We start from the raw sequence: 17,937 nt of genomic DNA, 5'->3' as shown, positions 1-17,937 counted from the left end.
TGTGTGGCTGTGGCAAGAATCTTAAGACACTGATTTTTTAGATATATGTCATGTGTTTACAATGAATAAAATTAAGATTAATGGCATATGTTTTTCAGATGTCAAAAAAAATCAGGGAGTAAAAGGTTTAAGCCTTTATAGCAGTGTTAATTACACAATTCCCTTTTAAACTACACCTAGGAAAATAATTTATGTATCTGGGAAAATATTTGAGTTGTGGAATATCACAAAGTTTTATTAGTTTCATTAATTTGGCAAGATTATAAAATAGACAACTAAATGAAATCTATGAACTAGGTGGCAGAAATGTTTTATTCTTTGGTTCTAAAAAAGCAGGTGCTTGAACTGAGGATATAGAAAATCTAATATCTAAAAAGCAATATCAGTTTTATGAGGTGACAATAGTATCTGGAAAAGCAGAAAAAAAATACCTTGCCTTCTCAAAATATAGATCTGAGGGGATGCAGCCCAGATCAGGTTAATCAAAATATGATCAACCATCCTCCCTGTCAGTTACACTGTAAAGCCGAAACAAAGCTAAAAGCAGCAGTGCAATCTAAAATAATACATCTTTTATGGAAGTGAACAAAAGTCTTATAAAACCAGGATGACAGAAGACCCTTCAAGAAAATAATTTTTTTTTTTTTTAGAAACTAAAATACTAATGACTCCTTACCCTTCAATGAAGAGCCGTCTGTACTCTTCAGTACCCTTCAATAAGGAGCAAAGTAATGAATAACTGACTGTAGTTGCTCTCACAAAATTTTACCCATAGTAGAGCTTCTCTGAACATACAGTGAAGGAACTCTAAACCCACTTGGATAATTTGTTTCTGGTATGTTGGGCCAGTTAATTATGATGTACAATATTTGAAAAGAAAAAAGGTATAAAGCACTAACTCTGGATTCCCCCGTGGCTTTAGAGAATGAGATATAGTTATTCACTGCAGTGATGGACAGTTGAAATAAAAATTATATAGTAATGCTAATGTATATTTTCCAGAAGGAGCTTATTTACAGACATTTTCAAGTCAGGTGGGACTGGTACGGTCAGAAGAAGACATCTGTTTTGATCTTGTCAATAAAAAAAAACATGTTTTTTTGTGCTGGTAATTTCTGCCTCAAACCACAGGTTTCTCTAGAGCAGCTCAGGACTTTTTTTTTTTTTTTTTCTTCTGTTTTCTAGTGAAATTGGTACAGAGAAATAGGACAGTGTGGACATTGGCAATACCTTTTCTATATCTGTAACTAACATGATCTACAAAGATGGCAACACATCCTGCACCTCTTGGTCTTCACTCTTTAGGGCTTCATTTGGTCCCTTTTGCCTTGCGTGGCTCTGGCCTTTGGTGTTTTGATGGAAATAATGTTGAGAGCTTCGTCTTCCTTTACAAATTTTCTTGGGAGTATTTACACTGGACTCTAGTATCCTGGCTACTTAATTAGAAGATATCATACTTTCTAGACTTAGTTGTAGGATGTCACTAGGCCTTGGGATGATGCTGTACGTTGACACTAAGACCTCATGTAGGATGTCAAACTAAAAAGTCTCTTCTATGGTTCAGTTTCTTATCTTACTATTCTCCAGCCTCCCCAACCTATGTTTTATAATTATAGTTTCTCTCAAAGCAGTAGGGAAAATACATACATACGTACACATGAAAATGTGAACCATTTTTATACCACACAAAGTTAGAAGTTTTACACTTTCAGGAATTGCGCTGTTATCTATGCTGTAAGTGCTTGTATTTTCTTTGATTTCTGTTTTCCCCATTTTTTTTTTCTGAAATTCCCACTGTTTTATAGGAGAAATATTTATGGGGCACAGCTGGCGAGTATGATTGCAAGTGCAGAAGAATGAGCAGACTTGCATCAGCAGGTCACTGTTGAAACCCACCCACAAGGGCTGGCAGCAGAGATTGTCTCCTAAGAAGTTGCATTGTTTTCCACTCAGTGAATATGCCACTAACTAATGGGAGAGAAATGTTGAGAATCACTTTCTCTGAGATTTATGAGCCTAGTTAATTGTTTTGTTTGCCTAATTTGTTGTAGGTGAATGGATAAAGTACTATTAATATTGAACTTTGAGCAAGAAGTTAAGGCCAGAATAGTCAAAAAGTTACTCATCTGCTTGGAATACCTCAATTTTGTACCAGGGAACAAAATCACATGGTCTTTTTAGAATGTGGATATACGTAACTCACTTCAGTTCAAAGTGGAAGTATGTAACACCAAGCTTTGTGCCAATATATTATCTGTTCCTACAATAATCTTCCAAATAGCTGTTTCTGCAAAATAGAAGTGTTTATATTTTTGTATGTTCTAGATACTCTGTCCAAGTTAAATATTTAAACAGACAACATGAAATTAGTGTTTATTACTTGGTCTCCAAAATAAAATGTATTTGATACAATGGAAGCATTTGGGACATTTATAAATCTACCATCAACGTCTAAATATCAGTTACGTGACATAATACCTAGTATTTACTATATGTTCTTTTTATAAGCTCATTGGGAATGGAAGTCTTCCTTCACTGTTCCTTCCTTGTTTAGAAAATATCACAGCTCAAGCAGAATGTAAACCTGTCTCATTCCAGAGACAGGTTTAGAGCAGCAAGCTACAGCTAATCCTACAGCTGCATCCCATGAGGGCTCGTACTCACCCCTTGGCATCTCATATAGTTGTGCCCAGTTAGGATCCTACATGTTGAAATCACCACAAAGAGCACGATACCTCTCTGCTTCCCGCCTACTATCTGCGCAGTGACCCAGCATCACCAGAGGGTATTGTTACGATTAGCGTGAATCTCCTGCTTTTGCTCTGAACAGATGGCATGTCTCCAGGTACAAATATGGATGTGTAATTTTAAAAATGTCTTTCTACTTTTTTCTTTCTGTCCTTCTTTCTTTCCTTCCTCTTCATCTAACCCTAAATGAATATGGCAAATTGTCACTGGGGTAAAGCTTTCCAAAAGAGGCCCATTTTGCATTTCACTCTGAAGCACATCTCAAGCCAGAACAGAGTTGTTAGGGCAAGAAATATTCCTTGCCAGAGACATTTACAGGGGCTGTTCTGCCATGACTTGGTAGAACTTCACTCCAGAGTCTGAGAGTGCTCAATGGTGTTCCTGGTCAGTTGATTTGGAGACATGGCTTGGAATTAGCATCAATAATTAGATTCAGAAACAAGCGTGGATACACCAAAGCGTATGCAACGTATTGAGTGATGTGTTCCTAATACTCGTTCTTGCCTGCTTCATATCGAGCAAATCAAGGTTTGTGTGGCTCTCCTTTTCTTCTTCAATAAGAGTTAGAGACAGAGTAGTGAAGCTCTTGGTCCTGGGGAAGAAGGTTGTCTTTGGAATAAACATCACGCTGAAAACTTTCCAGCCTAAGCCTTTCATTAATTTCTCTGTGTCATCTTAACAAATTTAAACTCTGTAAAAATTGTGCTGCAAGAAGTTCTCCCCACGTGTAATTTTTCCTCAAGTGAAGTGCATACCTTTCAAATTATAAACTTCCTACATGTCCTAGGAAAATCCTCACTGTATAAATAATTGAACGCATCTGCTGTGAACACAAGTATTCTTTCTCTAGCAGTCTAAAATATATGCCTAAATACACATCTTGTTCTTAGTGCTTTAAATAGTAATTACTCCTGTGAAGTCACTGGAAGCCCTTAAAAGGATTTGACGGTTTCCTCACAATCTTTTCAGTGAATGTAGTAGCTGGGCTGTGCAGTGCTACATCCACTGATAATTCAGCAGCTGAGGAACTCAGCAAAGCCTGCTCCAAACTTCTCAGCTGTTGACAGGCTTGACTTGCTGAGAACACTGGTTAAATATAGCACAAGCGAGCTGAGCTCAACAAAGTCATTGCTGTAACACTGTGTGAAGAGACCAGAAGAGGGGAAATACAATCTGAGAACTAAACTGCCAAAGCCTAACACCACCTAGCAACAGTTGAAAAAACTTTTAAACAAAAGTCTGGGTGAGACACAGAGTATACCTCCTACTTCTCCTGCCTGGGATTTCTGCGAGAAGCAACTCAGTCCTCTGTTCTCTACCCTATTTCCTTCATTCCTTCAGCTACTGGTAGACCTTGAAAAGTGGGAAAAGTTTCTCTCTTTGTGTTCTCCTGGGCTCGATCAGGCTACTGCTGTGGTAGTACTGTGGGACAAGCTACTGCGATCTGGCAGTGTAAAGGATCTATTCCTAAGTTCTTGCTGACAGGTAAGACTGAGCTAACCACTCTAATGAATTCTTTTTACAAGTGAGCTTCTTTGCTACTGATTATTGTCTGCTCCCTTCTATGACCAATCTTCTGCACGATTTGCAAGCTTTAGTAGATAAAAGCTGGGATAAATGTCTTGGATGTTTAGTTTAATGCTTTCATCACTGAAAAACGTTGCTCAAATAACTTTTACAGTTCTTAGAACAAGCGTAATCAAGTAGTTAGTAGTAATAGTAAAAAAAATGTGTGTGGATTTTGACACATATCTTGCTTATATCTGCTCACATGCTGACAGAAGACAAACGAAGATTTAAGAATAGAATACATATCACCCCTTACCAGTGATAGTTTAGCAGCTATTAAAAAACAGTGACAGCCTGTGTGATAAGTAAGAGGAAATAGCCGTTCAGTAACTGAATTCACTGCATAGTTTGTGACCTAGTATATTTGTACTTTTTGTGTCCTTAATAACTTTCAGTGCGCGGGCACACCTGGTACTTTTAGTACTGCTCCAATAGCTCTTGGTTCTTCCTCTTGTACTTATTTATACCAAGAGAGTATTAATCTGTTTGATTGATTAGCTACATAATCTGCATAAGGCAACTTTCCTAAAAACTGACCTTATGTTTGTTATATCCAGGTGTGCTTGAGCTGGGTCATTGTTTTTAAAGTGTTTGTTCCTTTTAGCAAAATTAATTAGAAATAAGTTCTCAGATCTTCTACTGTGACACCACAACAGAAGCCTGTGTATCTGTTTGAATAACCTGTGGTCTTGTAATGGTCATATAACTTAGGAGAGTAATTGCTCAGTATGATTTGCTTTGTCTAAACTAACAAAAGCTCTTTGGTCAATTGAGGAATGAATTTCCCTTGGTCTTTTAAACCCATTTTCTCCAAATAAAATAAATTTGTTATCCATTATTTTTAAATGATGCACTGATTATGAATTCATCTGTAATATGAAGGCAATGATTTAAAGAATGCACTTAACACGTGCAAAAATCCTCTCTGCAGATTTATGTAGAATTGTCTCAGATGAAAAATATTTGTCCTAAGGAAGGGACTGACTGAGTCTATGTTGACTGTCTACACTGTTTGACACTCAGTCTGAGGACTCAGGGACTGCCTCAGGAAGCGGAGAAGGTCTTGCTTTAGCTAAATCATTCTAGGTTCACCCCTGCATACTATGTAAATTACATCAATACCACATCTTAGCAATGATATGCTTGCAGATTGGATGAAACAAAATGCTCTGAAGCTACTTTGACCGGGTGGCTGAGAAAGTAACTGCCTGTGAAACAATAAGATAAATGAAGTGATAGGATGGGGAAAAATTCTTAAAAGCAAAAGTAATATAGTTTGCTTTTTATTTCATAGCAAGCGGCATCCTACTTAAGCACTAAATAGGAATATTTTTGGTGGCCATGATTTAATGTGATAATGATTACTGTGGAATTACTACAGCACTATGGTATCCCAAGTCTAAATCTCAAAAGGAAACTTTGATATTACTTTTTAATGTAGACATATCCTGAGAAAGTTATTTTTTCATAAGAAAGCTGTACAATAAGAAATAAAGCTGAGACAATATGATTTATACAGTTTTTGTCTTCTTGACATAAGAGTGAAAGTTACTGTTTCTTATTTTCATTGAATTAATTTACAAATAAGAAAAACTGTGGAGGAATGTCAAACTTCACCTTCTGAATACATATGAATGACAAAATGTGGGAAAATATGCTAATTACCAACTGCTTTTTGGTTTCAGTTGTTGCTCAGCATGATATACAACTTTAAAATTTTAGTTTTCTTGTGGAATTTTTGCATAGCAAAGCTTTCAAATGAAAAGGGGAAATTTATTAGCCTCAAAATTTTATCAAATGAAGAAACTTTGGAACAGTCTGATAGCAATTTCTAACTCTAACACATGGAGTTGTGGTTTTACATACATCTGTCTTCCTCTCCATTTCAAAATGGAGAAGGAGGCTAAAATTACTCTTCTCAACAGGTGTCCACAAAGAGGCTCTGAGATTTTCCAATCAGATCTGTGGAATATGCAATGTGGCTATTCAACAGATGGTTTCATTTTTGAAGAATAGCCAATTCTACTAATGATTACAGTGAAACCAAGCTCAATTTTATATCAAATCAAAAAGTAATTCAGGTCTTGGCAATATTCTCCTTTGTAGAGATTTTATTGGAAGACAAGCACACTCATTTATTTTCCCTCTTCTATATTATTTTGATTTTGTTTATATTCCCATAGCTGTGGAAAATGAATGATACCATTCATGGTGCTAAAGACTGTGTATCCCTCCCAATCTGAATCCACTTCCAGACTCTGCCTGTGGCTCATTCTTCCACCTTCATTATAGCAATATTATAATTTATGACCTCTTTTAGCCAATCTAGTCACAGTTAAAGTCATCATCTTAACTGAGTATCTTGTCATCACCCCCATCTTTCAATCTCTTTATAGAACATCTGGTTCTTTTTAACACCAGATTCAAAGACTTGAAGTTCGTCTTCAAGGCTCACCACTGTTCTGCCCCTGCCTGTATCTGCTGTGATTTACCCTTACTCCTCCCACTTGTATTTGGTGGACAATTAATCACAACTGTGGTGTTAACTGGTCCATCCTCTATGCCACAGGTTTCAGTAAGCTTGAGACTGATCTAGTGAATAAATTCTCTATTGTGCCTCTCAGTGTAGCACCTGGTGCTACTGTCACATAAAGACTAAACTTCTCTACAAACCAAGCTAGGCTGACCAAGGTAGGACTCCTGAAGTTGTGTTTCCTGGTGGCAGTTTGAAAGTAAGCACAAGTATGTCAGAAAATCTCTACTTTTTCTAGCATCTCCTGTTTTGGTCCTCTGGATCACAACTTTGCCAGTGTAGTCATTTCCATACTGAAAGCTTTTTACTGATATAGATGTATCAGTAAAACTCCTGCTGATAGGAATTCTGTTGGCACAAATTTCCACACGTGGTTAATTTAAGGCTTTTGCTAATCTTATCTAACTCAGTTGATGTGCCCCCAGGCATAAATTAAAAAAGTGCCTCACAGTTGCACTGAGGCAGAGGCCAAGTGTATGCCACTGAATTCAAAGTGAGTTTTCCTTAAAGTTTAATAAGATCAGGTCTTAGTGTTCAATAATTAATAGACAAATTTCCAGTCCCCTCAAGAGCATTTACCAAAAGAGATCATCTATATTAGTCCATTTTTTTTTTTCTCAAGAGACATCTTACTTTTTCTCTCATTTCCTGTTTCTTCCGTTCCTTTCTCAAGGAGCTACTGTTGCAGTTTGCCATACTGTTTTAATACATAATCTGAATCTGGGGGAGGGATTTTGCCCTACTGCATATCTGAAATGCCATTTGGAGAAACAGCTATAATGTGTTTGAAGAAGCCATATAAAACAAGACAAACTAGGAAGAGCTCCATCTACTGATACTTCCTATTTCAACAAACATATTTAGTATTTAAAACCTGACATAAGAACTGAAATCAAGAAGGAGAAAAATGTGCATGTGACAAGATAATGTTATCTGCTACATAGAAAAGTTTAAATGCTTCTTTGTAAGAAGCACAAGTGCCTGTACTTTTTGGTTTCACCATCTCATTCTGGTGGTTTTCTTTTTAGCTTTTTTTCTCTTAATTTCTGTCAGTGTTTCCTGCTGAAGGTTGTTTCCTGATTTTATACGTAATGCCAGCAAATTTCAGAGGTCACTTGTCATGTAAAACAGATGAGAAGTCAGAATTATCTAGGGCATAAAAGTTATTCTTGATACTGGATCTAATAATTAATATTTCTTAACTTCTCTTTTTATCACTTAGTAGCTAGTATTTGTACAAAGTTAGTGTTACTAGGGAAAAAAAAAAGGCATTTTTAGCACAGTCCTTTAATTATTCTTTGAGGTACTGGCATCCAAAGGACAGGAACAATTGTACCTGTTTCCTGTTGAGGAGAGGCTATGAGAGTCTCTAATGTTGCAGGTTGTATGATGCCTAATGTATTTGTGAAAATCATGGCTCTAATGAATTACATAGTGTTCTTTTTTTTTTTTTAATCGAAGATGGCTTTGCCCTATCACTCTCATTCTGCTTATACTTTCTCCAAGTAAAGCATGCAAATGCTAGATGCAAAGGTGATATGTAAAATTACATAGATTGTGATTGCCTCCAAAATGGTTTACACACTTTGCAATTACAGAGAATGAACCAATTCCTACAATTAAAGGCATGTATCCTAAAAGCACAATTATGGGCTATTTTGGAATTATTCTTCTAAAGATACACAGCTGTTAAAATACGTGATATATCCAGGGCTGTTTAGAGAGTGGTGTTATTGAGGCAATGAAATAGCATTACTTTTTTTCTTCCTTTCCAGTTAATAGAAAATCACTATATGTGGTATGATAGAAATGAAAAAAAAAAAAAAAAAAAAAGAATTCCAACATCCACATCCTTAATTTTATGGCTCTACGAGAGCTGAAGCTTAATCAGAAAAGTGCATACGTGTGTGCACATGTGCATGCTTTTTGTGAGAGCAGAAATGTTTTTTGGCATTACGGAATGCATTGCTGAAGGAGTGGGACAAACACATGCGAAGTACAGGGAAATGGGCTGGAGCCTGTACTTTTTCCCTTAAATGGGCAACCCGTCTAGTTGCTGTTAGCTGACACAACCAAAGGGGTGTGTGAATCTAAAGGATTGCTGTACGATGTCCAAATAAGTTTCATTTCAGAGATGATAAAGCTGCAATTAAAGTCTTGATCATTTATTTTGTGAATAGACTCATCCAGATAGAAAGCAGTGGGGTTTCAGAAAAAGAGCAAACACCTCACTGGATTAGCAAAAAAACATTTTGAGTTTGATTTATATACTTTAACAGCTCTTTAATACAGTAAGGATTGCTTTCTTTGCTTTTCCTTTTTGGGGAAATGGTGTCAAAGTGTATAATGTTTTGTGATTTATGTTGTTCAAAAAATTTTTCCAGTGCATGTGCAAAAGTAATATTTTGGAAGCTAAATCCGCTTTCTATCTGAAGTCCAGAGGGGCTTATATGTTGGGGAGGTGTGGAGAGTTATCTAACTAGTGCGTTATGGCTGTGGATAGCAAGAGCTACAGCTTCACTAACGAACTTTCAAAAACCGAGAAAAAGTGGATTCTACTGTAATAATAGGGAATTTTTAGGAACTGGTTTTAAGGCTGCTTCTTTAAAAAAAAAAAAAAAAGTAAAGGAAAATGAAAGGTCATGTGTCCTTGGTAAAAGAATTTTCATTAGAGTTTATCAGACTGCTTGCATTTTTCAGAAAATATAAACCAAATGAATGCAACGGAAAGCAGGAGACTCTTAACATCAGTGTAATCGAACTGCTGCCAACTTGCCTTGTTTATCTAAGAGATCTCTGTGAAAATAAGGTCTTTCCCACACATGCATGAGTCATAGGATGTAATGGGGCTAAGCAGGCTTGCTTCAAGCTTTCTAATGCACGCATATCTAAACTAACCTGTTTTAGTGCCTGTTCCTGTAACTAAATGAGATCTAGCCAGACAACAGGAAGGGAGAAGTGGTGGTGAGTTCATGATGCTATTTCAGTGCAATAACCTGAATGCTTAAGGAAACGATGCAATTTCCATTTATTGGGAAAATTACAGTTACTGTGACAACAAATATACACTAAAGAAAACATACATGATTTATCCTCAAGTTCAAATTTGTGAAAATAGTAGATAGGTTATTCATAAAACCTCATACTATCCGGTTATGTTACTCAAAGTACATTCTTACTTTTAAAATACATAATTCAGATTCTTGGAAAAAATACTCATTTAAAAACCGTAAGCAAGAACATACATGAAAGGGTGGCAAGACACACGTGGCTAACCATGATTGGTTCAGTGTTGAGCTGACAAAAATAATAATAAAAATTAGGCATATACTTATCATGCTAAGCCTATTCAAATCCTTGGCCTGTGATTCATAATTACTCCCAAAATCTCACTTGTCCCACATGTTTAATCACAAACCACTTTGGATCTAAATTTTAAGGTAAAGTTTACAGGTCTTCTGTTATATCTCAATTTTCCCGCTTTTATTATTCCACAAGGACTTACATGATAAAAGAAACCTGAATAGTATTTCAGTAGATAAGGATTTCAATTCCTCAATCTGGTTTAAAAAAAAATAGAGAAAAACTGACATTCTGATTTTTGACTTTGGGCAGTAGGCAGAAGGAAGGGAACCATGACCATGCTAGATGCCCTCAAGCATGTCAAACAGCACAGAACAAGATGTCCCTTCTGCACGGAGGGACACACATGGAACCAGAGCTTCTGAGTGCCAGGGAAGCCATGTTGGTATGAGGCAGCTGGCAGTGGGAACCACTGTTGCTTTGAGTGGCAGAAACGAAAAAAATGGAATCCAAGTGACAAGAGATATCACATTGCAAACAGTAAAAGATGGAGTCACAGCTGAATGTCCTCTGAATGGGAGCTGCCACTTACGGGATTCCAGGACCAGAATTTAAGTGTAAGGGAATGCCAGAGGCCATCCAGTCTCACTCAAAGCGGGGCTAGTTGTAGAGTTTGATCAGGTTGCTCAGGGCTTTGATTATTTTCAGTTATCTTAAGTGCTTTCAGGTCTCACGTCCTGTTTGGTTCACAAAGTTTTGAACATGGCTAGCTGAGTAATATTTTGCTGGTGATGATAATCACTGTATTCATATCCATGTGCTGTAATACAAGGTGACTGGAGAAATGGTTGAAAATAACATAAATCATGGTCCTTTGGTTGACACTTTCAGAATCGCAGAAGATGAAATATCTGTTGGTGTTTGTTTGTTTGTTTTGTTTTGTTTTTGTTACGTTTCCTGTAGTATATCCTTAAATAAGCATAATAAGAACCAAAAATCTCATTTGTAATTTGCTACCCTAGTTTATATCAGCTATTAAAATGTACACCCTCCTCCTTCTCCACGACACATTCTGTTTCAAAGCCAAACATTTAGAATTATGCCATTAAGATGACACGTTTCTGCAAATGAATTCTGAAAAAATGTCAAGTGTACTTCATCGTTATGTTTTCAGCTAGTCCAATAAACTGAAAGACTGGCATAGAGATAGTAAAGAATAAGCAAATAAGGAAAACAGAGATTTTGAGGAAGGAAACCCTGGAGACTGCCCCCAGCTGTTGAGTTCACTTTTCTTACTGAAAACCTCTTTCCAATTGTATCCTAATCAGGAACATTGAGCGATACACTTATGGCAAACAAGATTCCTAGATGGACTTCTGGTTAACCTGGGAAGAGCTTAGGCTCTTTTTGGTCTAGAAAAGCCCTTAGTTGTGGAAGCATCTTGATTTACCTGGTGGTGGTTACTGTAGCATAAAGCAAAGGCAAAGCAGTGGTCTTGTGGAACTCAAAGGGGTGGGACAGGCAGTCTTACCATACAGGATTTCTCACACCTATGGTACCTTTCTAATACGTAGAAACAGGTATTCTGTTTCTCTTTAGGGGGATCAGCCAGTAATATTCCTAAAACTGGATGCTGGAACTAGAATTTTGCCATCATCAGTAGAGACGAGTGGAAAAAGCCAAGGGAATTCTCACTGCCGGTGTTGTACAGAGGTCTTGGATCCCACTGCATTTGGCTAGAGCAAACTCAGCACTTGCTACAGAGAAGAACTTGAGCTAATATCACATGCACACACAGAGGTCATACATATTACCCTTGGAGCTTCTTAAATACAGGCTGCCCAAATGAAACCATAGGGGTTAAGTTAGTGAGAAAGCCACTGTGATGTAGGAAGATGGGACCATGCTCTGAAAGACACCAAAGTGGACTAGGACAGACAAGAAGTGCTTCAGCACAAGGCCAGCAAACGTAATGTTTTAAAGCTTAGGGCATCTAAATCACATGTTAACCAGATAATAGCATCTTTAATTACACTGCCTTGAATCCATATGGCCAGTGGTTTTAAAAGTAGTTTATGAGTTGGAGAAAAAATTAACTAAACTGATTTTCCTACTTTCAGAGAATACTTTCCTAACCACAACATTATTTTCTCTTAAACTAAAAGAGGATAGATTTAGATTATGCACTGGGAAGAAATTCTTCACTCACTGGGGTAGTGAGGCACTGGGACAGATTGCCCAGAGAAACTGTGGATGCCCCATCCCTGGAGGTGTTCAAGGCCAGCCTGGATAGGGCCTTGGCCAACTTGATCTAGCGGGTGGCATCCGTGCCTGTGGCAGGTGAGTTGGAGTTAGTTGGTCCATAAGTCCCTTCCAACCCAAGCCACCCTATGATCCTATGATCCTATGATTCTATGATTCTATGATTCTGTGATTTTGGAACAGCTTTTATGAGAAAGATGGAGGGGATACAATGTCAATAGCCTTGAGACAGAATTGATCTATTTGTAAATGGAAATGCAGGACGGGATTGTTGTGGTACATGAGAGGGCTCAGGAGGACATGTTCAGGGCCCGCTCTGTGAATGTGAAAGTTGCCTGGTTCTGGAAAAACAAATTCCCAGCAGTAATACCGGTTTCTTGTCCCTGCTCAGTCCCTGCTATGAGCCACATCACCTATAGCACCATGGGTCTCTGAGAACTGAAGTACCAGAAAAATATGTGAAGCTAGCTATGGACAGTGTAGTAAGTTTCTCCTTAGCTCCAGTAGTACAAAGGAAACACAGGAATGTATCAGGAATAAACTGAATAATCTATGAAAGTGTTCAGTAAATACCCTGAATGTAACAACAGTTTGTAGCAGCTTCTTAAGAAATAAGCAGGGCAGGAACACCAATTCTGCAGGCCACTACTGTCAGCTCAAAAAATCCCTCTAAGGCAGTAGCAAGTACCTAAGCATGTGGCAAGTGTGACTGCACGCAAGGAGAGTTAATTTAGATACCTCCAGCATTAGTTACATAAACAAAGACTAAATTGCACTACAGGGAATAGACTGTAAGAGTGACAGGACATCTGATAGATTGCTTATTAATGAGAAACACTGGTAAATTCATGTTTCATCTCCAAAATATTTGTGTCATGTTTGAATTTTGTTGTTTATCCCTTTCACGTAGTTTTACTATAAAACGTCAGGTGTTAGATACGTACTGTGGGGAGAAGAAGGCTGGTTAAATGGCTAGCTTTCACATCAGTGACTCCTTGTACGACTCCCAGCAGGCTATTTACTTCAGTACTTTTAATAACACCTGGGATGTTACAAGGATAAATATAGCAGTGACTTTGACACCCTGAGATGTTGCAGTATTGAACATCATGTCAACAGCTTTGAATAAGGAGATTTAAATAGCCTTCCTTGGAAACCAGATTCTACTGGGAGAAGTAGGAATAGCAGTTGAATTTATCTGAGTGACAAGAATATGTATTTTTAGAGGAGCTCTCCAGAGGGAAGCATAGCTGTGCCCTGACTTGTGGGTAGCAAGCAATTAGCCATATGCAGCAGAAAAAGGAAAGAGAAGGACCAGGGTTGTGACCAGGATGCTATGACAAGAAAAACATGCCAAAATAGGAGCCAAACTAGTGTCAATACTAAAAGGCTTCAAGAAAAAGAAGAACATTCCCTCAGATTCAGTTGTACCAGAAGTAATACACAGGGCAGAGAAAGTGCTGTCAGCTCCTGGGGGTGTTATTTTGCTAAGAACTGCTACGGAGCTAAAGGTAACAGAAGTCCCCATGAGTACTAGTGGTATCGGTGGTGGTCTGTTTGCTTTTTTGTGTCAAAAGGAAGGGACAGAGAGTGTTCAGGACAAGCAGCCTGGTACAAGAGGGAGGGTGCTGACGGAAAAAAACAATTTGGTGGGAAAATGTTGGTGCCTTTGAGGGAAGGGGTGGATATGTGGGGAAACACTGTCTGGCACATAGCTGTTCCAAATCAGCTGGTGGTGGGGCATCCCCAGAGCTGCCATGGGGATAAGGACAGGCCCCACTGACTGACTGTACTGGCTGGGGGAAGAGAGAGCTCCCGGAAAACAGGAGCAGCCTGCGGTGCTGCCTGGCTCCTGTAGGCCCAGCAGGTGGCTTGGGTCTCTAGGCCTGCCCAGTTGGCCAAAGCAATGGTAGCAGCTCAGACGGCTGTCTCAGCAACTGGCATTTTCAATAAGGACTTACTCTAGGAATTAGGTTAACATTACATGATTCATCTTTAATTAAAAACAGAGAAAAAATAGAAGAAAAACAAACAAACAAAAACAAACACCACAGCCCTCACAGCTTCAGGAGTTGAAGGCTACAAGCTCTGGATCTGACACCAGAAGGCCACTAAAAAGATTCCACAATGTATTGCTTTAAAATCTCCTGAACTCGTGGCTTTGCAAGCTTGACTCAAAACTTTGTACAAGCACAATTGGCAATATCATTAGACAGGGGATTGAGTCTGGGAGCAGGAAGGAGTCCAACACTCATCTATTTGCCATGGCACACGTGAGGCAGGCCAAGGTTTGCAAGCACAGCTGCCAAAACACAGCAGAAGGCAGCCCAGGGCTGTCACACTGTGCCCTGCCTTGGTTTAATGGCAGCAGCAACTGTGACAAAGGGCCCAAAGCTACTCGAGAGAGAGGTAGGAGATCTGGCATTATTTATTAGTTTACTTGAGAGCCTTCCTGTGGAGGGAAAGAATTGGGTAATAAATTGCCCTTCCACGGATTTCGTAAAAGGAAGATCAGCTCTTTATTGTAAGAGCTTCCCCTGATAGAAATAAAAGGTGCAAAACATGGAAGTCGAAAAAGCCACCACATACCTGGAAGGAAAGGAGTGACAGGGGTTCATCTGCCCCGTACGCCCTGCTCTGCCCCAAGCAGCAGTGGCATCTGTAGTCCTCCCCTGGGACAAGATGTGGGGAAAGGTTGTGGGAAGAGAAGGAAAGCACAGCTACCAAGAAAGGGAGAAGAGTGAAAAATGAAAGTCTCCTGGGTTGGTTATATTAACCTGCAAGAGCAGGGAGTGGAAAGGAAAAGAAACCAGCAGCACCCTTTTACAGGATCCCCAGCTAACTTTAGGAAAACAGTTATTTTTCCTCAATGTTTCCCGTGGTAACAACATTTTAAGGTCTGCAAAAACGCTAGGAAGCTGTATATGTATCATAGCGCTGTACAGAAATAGAGCAATGTTTCAGCAAATGCTTTATTGTTGTGGTGAGGGGAGCTCCTCCCCACGTGTATGACAGCAGCACCCATGCTCTTACAAGGCTGTCATAGAGCATTCATCACTCTTCAACACACCATGTGTCCAGAAGGTTTGTTTAAAAGTCTACAGTAAATCGCATCATATCAGTTTTTCGTTTGTTTGTTTTCTGAATTTTGTGGGTTTTGTTTTAGTCTCTTGTGTGTGTTGTGGGTTTGGTTTGTTTTTTTTTTGGGGGGGGTGGTTGTGGGGGTGGTTTATTTTTTTTTTATTTTTTTTTCCTTTTATAGAGAAAGAACAAAGTAAAACCTGCAGGGTTTTGGACCTGCTGTCCCAAGGCTGAGCCTAATATCTAATCTCTAAGCTCCCCTGGAAAGCCTACTTCATTCTTGTTTTCCTGGTATTCAAACAAGGGACTCTGAGAAAGGGACAGCCAGTAACTTCGTTTCAGGGTGGTCATTTGGTTGCTTCTTGAATCAGGCAGCTTGAGATGCTTAAAAACAACTCCGTGTATCTCCCCCAGAGGATACATATACATCACATCTCTGATGTGTCTAAGCTCCCTTGGCCTCTGTCCAGGAACATCCAGATTTCCTGACTCATGGCAATGTACCCTGTCTGGTTGTACTTCATTAGCAGCAGCTCAAAAATCAGAACAGTATTATGCTGTTGCATAAGTTTTTCCAAGCAGTAAACAATAACACTCCGCCACAAGCTTTATTACATTTATCTTGGAATTCAGGATCCCGAAGAGACTGCAGCTTATTATTTTCTTTAATCATTACCCAAAAAGACTGCAAGATGTTATTTTTTAATAAATATTTTCAGGATAGATACGTATCCTATTAATGAAATGTTCTGAAAAGGAAGAAGAAAATCCTACAGAAGCTACAATAAGATAAGAACTTTTCTTCCAACTGAGAAACGTGGTTATGATTTTATATTATTTTATCAATATTGTTGTCATATCAGCACTTATGCAGTAAAACACTGCAGGCAAATTTAGAGATGCAGAAGCTGAAAATACTTACTAGGAAAAAAATGCATTGTATAGGTGTAATAACATATCTCTCAAAAAGTCCCATTCTAAATTGATCTTTACTTGCATTTCAGGTTTTTGTTTTGAACATTTTAAAAGCAGGAGCATTATCAACTGGCTCAAAGTAGGCTTGAAAATAAACAGTCTACAGCTATTAATGGGGTTCATTAAAAGAAAACTCTGTCTGACTCGAAGGTTTATTTTGGAGCTACGATTGCTCCACTCCCCTGCTTGTGGCATGATGCAGCTGCTCTTTCTTTAATATTTTTGCTGACAGCTACAGCTGACAGATAACATTTCAGTTCACCCCAACATCAACGCTATCTGAAGGATCCCTTACTTAGGCTGAAAATGCTGGCTTCCTCATGGCTTTACCTGCATCACAGCACAACTGTGCGACTATGAAATTAGTCATATCACTCGTTTGTAATGGGGCACATATAGATAGATGGTAACACACTGAAAAATAGGTTCAGGGAGCAAAGTGCAAAGACTGGAGAACCTGAGTGGGTTCAGCGAGAAGGGGACACAGGAATAAAGTAGCCAGTGTTTTACAACACAGTCAGTCTCTAAAAGGCTGCAGTTAAGAGTTTTATTTTTATGAAATACCAGAGGAGACAGGAGTTTTCTAGCCAAGGGAGAATACCTTGGTGTTCATGTAGTCAAAGTGTGAGAGGATTTCCCAGCCTCAGGGCAGGCACAGCTCCAGCCTGGGTGAGCATTATGGCAGCAGCCAGGCCATGTTCTGGGGGAGTGCATGAGCCATACCACGATTGCTGATGGTGCAGCAACAGCTCCTCATCTTTTCCTTGTTTCATCTCCCCTCCCACACTCTAAGAAAATATGCTCCTGGATCTGGGAATAAAAATAATAATGCGTACATAGACATGCAATATGTCAATTGTTATTTGTTGCCATACATTAGTTGTTGCGATATATATATATTATCGAAGTAGTTTTTTATATTCATTACCATTGTTAATACAAAACATATTTTCTCCATCTTAATGCGTAATCTGCTAAAAAACAAACTTTAATTTCTCGGTTCATAAAAGTTTTTGGGTAGTAATCACTCAGTAGTACTGTGATGCACACAAAATGAACTTTTCACAAATATAAGACCTTTCCTCCTAGACAAAAAAAAATAAAAAATAAAAAATAAATTATACTTGTTGCAGAGCTCCCAGTTCTGCCCTTGAGCCTCCAAAGATGTAAGAGAGGGGAAGAAGAAAGTAGAGAATAGTTTTGAGAAGCAGACAGCAAGAGAGAAACCCAGACAGAATGGTGGGAGGGAGATACTGTTCAGTTAGTCCTTTAAAGGATTCCCAGGAAAATTAATTATCATTAAGTCTATGTATATCTTTGTACTTTTTGGATTGATGGTTGAACCTAAAAATAAAAATAAATGAATGCTTTGCTATATTTTTTCAGGATTTGCAGTGAGGCACATTAGTTTTTGTTTGCTTTAAATATCTTACCAGACAGCAAAATACTGTTTTTCTTATGGGGCT

General features: G+C 38.5%; 1 protein-coding gene across 5 annotated transcripts in view; it reads left to right on the top strand.

Moving 5' to 3' along the window:
- Positions 1 to 17,937, top strand: part of FILIP1 (filamin A interacting protein 1) — a 115,927-nt gene that overhangs the window by 7,534 nt on the left and 90,456 nt on the right. Inside the window, exon 1 of one of the 5 annotated variants that reach the window (XM_035543158.2) lies at positions 3,782 to 4,233. The exons of 1 other annotated variant lie outside the window; for it this stretch is intronic. The gene's annotated coding sequence lies outside the window, so the exon portion shown is untranslated. Of the gene's footprint in view, positions 1 to 3,781; positions 4,234 to 17,937 lie in introns of those variants that run through there. 3 more of the 5 variants (XM_035543156.2, XM_035543160.2, XM_050709983.1) reach the window with 3 other exon arrangements.

This window comes from Cygnus atratus, chromosome 3 (genome assembly GCF_013377495.2).
Source record: "Cygnus atratus isolate AKBS03 ecotype Queensland, Australia chromosome 3, CAtr_DNAZoo_HiC_assembly, whole genome shotgun sequence".
In the NCBI taxonomy this organism is placed as follows: domain Eukaryota; kingdom Metazoa; phylum Chordata; class Aves; order Anseriformes; family Anatidae; genus Cygnus; species Cygnus atratus.
This window is presented reverse-complemented; position numbering and strand designations above follow the sequence as displayed.